Genomic DNA, 6,373 nt, shown 5'->3' on the forward strand with positions numbered 1-6,373 from the left:
GAGAAACGCTTTTGGGTTTTGAAAATCAATTCCTGGATGCGATATTTGCTCTCTTTTAAATTTTGAATTCATCTTCTTGTCAAAGTAAGTCTGGTTTAAATCGTTATCAGTTTTCAACTATTAATGTTTTATGTTTGTTTAAGTACAGTTTTAGTTCAACAAAGGATCCGTTCAACATGTTCAAAAACACATTAAACGTAATTTACTAGCGACAGGTTCTTTAACATTCAGCGCTGATTTGAATGATAAGCTAGTAGGAGTGATAAACTATGTTGAAAATGGCATCATCTTATATAAGTAAAGAATTAGGTAATCTTTCTAGACTTTTGGCTTGTGTGAGAATTGAAATTTATCTACAATAACGTCATCAACAAAGATATTTTGATTGCAAGATAGAAAGCATTATACGTATTTAGTACATTTGAATGCATGTTATTACTGAAATAAAGTAATTAAAACGAAAGACCATTGACATAATAGTAAGAGCCAAAAGCAGTTTCAATTTCCTTGTACTACCATTGAAATATCTCTTTTGGCAGCACACCACACTAAATGAAGCCGCAGCTTCGAATGGCCAGGGAGGATTTCATGGATATAGTGACTATTGTGGATTTAAATGACTGGTTGTCTTTAAAATGCATTTTCAGCATGAAATTTGTTTTTGTGACATGTAATATGATCATTGGCAAATTCGAAAACATGGTTAGAAACCACATGCTGATAATTATTGATGTCAAGGTCGCCATTGTTTGTAAACATTGCTTTTAAACAGCATGCTCGGTTAAAACAAGTAATTTTACAGGGGGGTACAAACTTTCAGCAATAGCAAAAAATCTACAAGGCCAAGCACCTATTTCTTTGTGATATTTTGCATGCATAGGGAGTTGCTAAAGCAGTGACAGAGTTTTTGTAGACCGTATATTTGCAGGTATTTTTTGCCGGAGGGACGAAAATTGTTGTTTTGGGTCTCGGACCACTATAGATTTTTGGCTTTTACGGAATGAATTGGAATTTTTTTAACTGCCTGACTGTTGCACTTGGGATGATTTCATTACAGATTTGCAATGGTATGACATATATGTTCTTAACAAAATGTGTTTTCTTTTTTTAGGTTGTGTAGTTTGGGATCAGATTTATCAGACATATTGCTTGTAGGACATTGACGGCAGAAACTTGAAATTTAGTGTGGAGTGCTACCTTAAGGTAAAATGAAATTTTTTCAATGCTTGTTTTTTCTCATTAAACTTTGTGTAAATACTCTAGAATACACACTGACTACAATGATGGTGAAATTTCATAATAATATTTAACACAGTGCCAGAAAGTCAGCTTAAAAAGGGGAGGTAACTCAAATTCCAGAAATTCTTTGTGAAATGTACTAAAGGTGCTGTGTCTGCTGTGTTGATTACACCTACTTATTCTAGGAGATACAGCTTTAGAAGAATGCTAATTTTGACATATAGAGCTATTAAGGTTAAATTAGATGTTGTTTTCCTGCTTTTTATGACTTTTAAATTAGGAAAAAGACATGCATTTAATGCATTTCAGCTGTATGTGTGAAATATGGCCATCCGAAGTGTTTCGAGTGATGCAAAATCATTGTATGGAGGTAAATTTTTGCTGGAAATCACTTTTAAGGGCAAGTGGATATATAATCTAGGATTTCTGGTGAGATTGTGACCATTTTAAAGCTGAGCGAGCAAGATCGACTAGTCGGAAAATTTGATTTTTGCACTGTCACTTGGTGAATTTCGATTCCCTAGAAGACCCACATTGTGATGTCTATAATGCTGTGAAGGCCCTGACAAATGCTTTGTCTCTTTGTTTTTGACAGTACACATAAATCTATATGGACATTGTGCATGCCAAATAGATTTTCTACTGTGTAGGACTGAAAAAATAGCATATTTTAGTGTCTGGCAGGAACATAACTGATATATTTTGTGCCCCCCCCCCACAATGTCACATGAAGCCAGTTTATTCTTAAACTGTATGGCAATTTGTTGAATATTTCTTCCATATTATATGACATAAGGATATATTTGTGCAAATTAGTTGTATAGATAGTATGGAACCCATTTTGTCTACACCTTACATTGGGAATTCTCCCTTTTTCTACATGTACTAAAAACAGCGTGCCGAGGGCTGAAAATGGGGCAAACGGTATAGTTCATTAAAGGCACATATAAAGAAAAGCAAACAATTCCTAACAAAATTAAATCATTTTATTTATTGAAATATGCATAAATTTGCAGAAAAAGCCTGTATAAAGTTCAGCAATCAATGTTAAGGTGCTCCTTAAGGCAGCACACCACACTAAATGAAGCCGCAGCTTCGAATGGCCAGGGAGGATTTCATGGATATAGTGACTATTGTGGATTTAAATGACTGGTTGTCTTTAAAATGCATTTTCAGCATGAAATTTGTTTTTGTGACATGTAATATGATCATTGGCAAATTCGAAAACATGGTTAGAAATCACATGCTGATAATTATTGATGTCAAGGTCGCCATTGTTTGTAAACATTGCTTTTAAACAGCATGCTCGGTTAAAACAAGTAATTTTACAGGGGGGTACAAACTTTCAGCAATAGCAAAAAATCTACAAGGCCAAGCACCTATTTCTTTGTGATATTTTGCATGCATAGGGAGTTGCTAAAGCAGTGACAGAGTTTTTGTAGACCGTATATTTGCAGGTATTTTTTGCCGGAGGGACGAAAATTGTTGTTTTGGGTCTCGGACCACTATAGATTTTTGGCTTTTACGGAATGAATTGGAATTTTTTTAACTGCCTGACTGTTGCACTTGGGATGATTTCATTACAGATTTGCAATGGTATGACATATATGTTCTTAACAAAATGTGTTTTCTTTTTTTAGGTTGTGTAGTTTGGGATCAGATTTATCAGACATATTGCTTGTAGGACATTGACGGCAGAAACTTAAAATTTAGTGTGGAGTGCTACCTTAAGGTAAAATGAAATTTTTTCAATGCTTGTTTTTTTCTCATTAAACTTTGTGTAAATACTCTAGAATACACACTGACTACAATGATGATGAAATTTCATAATAATATTTAACACAGTGCCAGAAAGTCAGCTTTAAAAAGGGGAGGTAACTCAAATTCCAGAAATTCTTTGTGAAATGTACTAAAGGTGCTGTGTCTGCTGTATTGATTACACCTACTTATTCTAGGAGATACAGCTTTAGAAGAATGCTAATTTTCACATATAGAGCTATTAAGGTTAAATTAGATGTTGTTTTCCTGCTTTTTATGACTTTTAAATTAGGAAAAAGACATGCATTTAATGCATTTCAGCTGTATGTGTGAAATATGGCCATCCGAAGTGTTTCGAGTGATGCAAAATCATTGTATGGAGGTAAATTTTTGCTGGAAATCACTTTTAAGGGCAAGTGGATATATAATCTAGGATTTCTGGTGAGATTGTGACCATTTTTAAGCTGAGCGAGCAAGATCGACTAGTCGGAAAATTTGGTTTTTGCACTGTCACTTGGTGAATTTCGATTCCCTAGCAGACCCACATTGTGATGTCTGTAATGCTATGAAGGCCCTGACAAATGCTTTGTCTCTTTGTTTTTGACTTTACACATAAACCTATATGAACATTGTGCATGCCAAATAGATTTTCTACTGTGTAGGACTGAAAAAATAGCATATATCAGTGTCTGGCAGGAACATATCTGATATATTTTGTGCCCCCCCCCCCACACAGTGTCACATGAAGCCAGTTTATTCTTAAACTGTATGGCAATTTGTTGAATATTTCTTCCATATCATATGACATAAGGATATATTTGTGCAAATTAGTTGTATAGATAGTATGGAACCGATTTTGTCTACACCTTACATTGGAAATTCTTTCTTTTTCTACGTGTACTAAAAACAGCGTGCCGAGGGCTGAAAATGGGGCAAACGGTATAGTTCATTAAAGGCACATATAAAGAAAAGCAAACAATTCCTAGCAAAATTAAATCATTTTATTTATTGAAATATGCATAAAATTGCAGAAAAAGTCTGTATAAAGTTCAGCAAACAATGTTAAGGTGCTCCTTAAGGCAGCACACCACACTAAATGAAGCCGCAGCTTCGAATGGCCAGGGAGGATTTCATGGATATAGTGACTATTGTGGATTTAAATGACTGGTTGTCTTTAAAATGCATTTTCAGCATGAAATTTGTTTTTGTGACATGTAATATGATCATTGGCAAATTCGAAAACATGGTTAGAAATCACATGCTGATAATTATTGATGTCAAGGTCGCCATTGTTTGTAAACATTGCTTTTAAACAGCATGCTCGGTGAAAACAAGTAATTTTACACGGGGGTACAAACTTTCAGCAATAGCAAAAAATCTACAAGGCCAAGCACCTATTTCTTTGTGATATTTTGCATGCATAGGGAGTTGCTAAAGCAGTGACAGAGTTTTTGTAGACCGTATATATTTGCAGGTATTTTTTGCCGGAGGGACGAAAAATGTTGTTTTGGGTCTCGGACCACTATAGATTTTTGGCTTTTACGGAATGAATTGGAATTTTTTTAACTGCCTGACTGTTGCACTTGGGATGATTTCATTACAGATTTGCAATGGTATGACATATATGTTCTTAACAAAATGTGTTTTCTTTTTTTAGGTTGTGTAGTTTGGGATCAGATTTATCAGACATATTGCTTGTAGGACATTGACGGCAGAAACTTGAAATTTAGTGTGGAGTGCTACCTTTGATGTTTAATGTGTGTTGTTGTTTTAGTTCTCTGTGTTATGTACATACGTTCACTGCCAGGTATCATATGTGCGTGGTGTAAATATATATGAGTATAAAATGGACATGGCGAGTCCCCATTGATCGCAAATTACACTCAATGACTGGTTATATTTTCCAATATAATTACTTTATGTACTTGAAACATCTTATTCAATGTTTAAAAACACAGCTACAAGGTTTAAGTTTGTATTAATATCAATAGGTAAATTAATTGAAATATTCACAAATGTTAAGACGGTTTACACAGTCATGGATTTCAATGTAATCCTCCTTGATGATTGATTGAACTGACGTTAAAAGAGAAGAAACTACCAATAATTCTAGCACTTGCTTTATAACAGAATAATAATTACATTTTTAGAAAAATTAGTCCAGTTTAAAAAGAACTCACTATTCCAAAATATGTAAGAAGATTAATATAAACAAAATTACAGATGATAAGCCAATAGTTAAGGTAATGGTAATAAACTTTTACAATACATTTAACTGAAAACACACAAACATCACTCGGAATGATGCACGGCAACAATCACGGATTACGAAATGTTTCGATTATATCACATAAAATATTCTTTTCACTTGTGTAAACATTGCTGAATTTCAATTTCTGTTAGGGAAATTTACAGCTTATCACGCAAGCAAAACAAGGACATTATGTTTCATCTTAAAAGAAGCGAACGATCTTTTTTACAGTAAAACTTCCAAGTTAATTTGTGTCGTGATTCAGATGAATTTCGTTTAGTTTAGCAGTTTTTAGGTTTCGTTATTTTAAATGTAAGAGGTTAACATTTTAAGCTAAACATGTTTTTTTTTCTACTTATGTAACTGCTTATTGTTTGATTCTATTAACCTGTCAATTGCATACTACTTATACGGTCAATGAACACAATATATTAATCTGCGATAGATTTTCGGTACGTTCCGTGAGATGTACGTTGTAAGACATGATTTAATTTAATTATTGTCTGTGAAGTAATTTACTGAGCGATATAGCACAATAGGGTACATTACGGATCTATATTTTCAGGTATCCTACGGGTTGTTAAATCGTGAACGAATAGGTCCATATTGTTGATTTTTATTTGTATTTTCAACATACTGAAGCTTTGATTTGTTTTTTATTTTGTTTGTTTTGTTTTAATGATTTACATTAATTATTGTAAAGTTTAACTCTTTTTAAATAACATAGGTCAAGAAAAAATATTTAAAATTAATTCAAATAAAAAAACAATAAATGTCATTTCAGTGCCGTAAAATACAAAACAAATCAAGACAAACAGTTTTTCTAAGTTGCTTTGTATCCGTGTACTCAATTATACAAACACTGGACCATTTGCATTAAAATGTACTGCAATAACAAAGAAAGAGTCTTAAATGGCAGCAGTAGGGATCGAACCACTGATCTCTAACATATTAGGCAATCACTTAACCGACTTTGTTTTGTGGATGTAACAACGACCTCTATATTTAGCTTGTGCGACTTTCAAAACATAAGTCAAATGCTTCATATAAATTCTCGAAAACTACACGAACAAAACTGAAGTGGGATCGAATATTTAAACGAGTGCTATAATGTAATTATAATTG

General features: G+C 33.4%; 1 long non-coding RNA gene across 3 annotated transcripts; it reads left to right on the top strand.

Annotated features, from left to right (window-relative positions):
* Positions 1–598: 598 nt before the first annotated feature.
* Positions 599–4,757, top strand: LOC132716665 (uncharacterized). 3 transcript variants are annotated; one of them, XR_009623847.1, is made up of 5 exons: positions 771–928; positions 1,112–1,203; positions 2,880–2,971; positions 3,319–3,379; positions 4,655–4,747. It is a non-coding gene; the product is annotated as an uncharacterized LOC132716665 (long non-coding RNA). The 3 variants fall into 3 exon arrangements; XR_009623846.1 differs by lacking the exons at positions 771–928; positions 3,319–3,379 and adding an exon at positions 599–623 and having other exon boundaries at positions 4,655–4,734; XR_009623845.1 differs by lacking the exon at positions 3,319–3,379 and having other exon boundaries at positions 775–928; positions 4,655–4,757.
* The last annotated feature ends 1,616 nt before the right edge of the window (positions 4,758–6,373 follow it).

This window comes from Ruditapes philippinarum, unplaced genomic scaffold, assembly GCF_026571515.1.
Source record: "Ruditapes philippinarum isolate M1 unplaced genomic scaffold, ASM2657151v2 ctg3655_1_1_1_1, whole genome shotgun sequence".
In the NCBI taxonomy this organism is placed as follows: domain Eukaryota; kingdom Metazoa; phylum Mollusca; class Bivalvia; order Venerida; family Veneridae; genus Ruditapes; species Ruditapes philippinarum.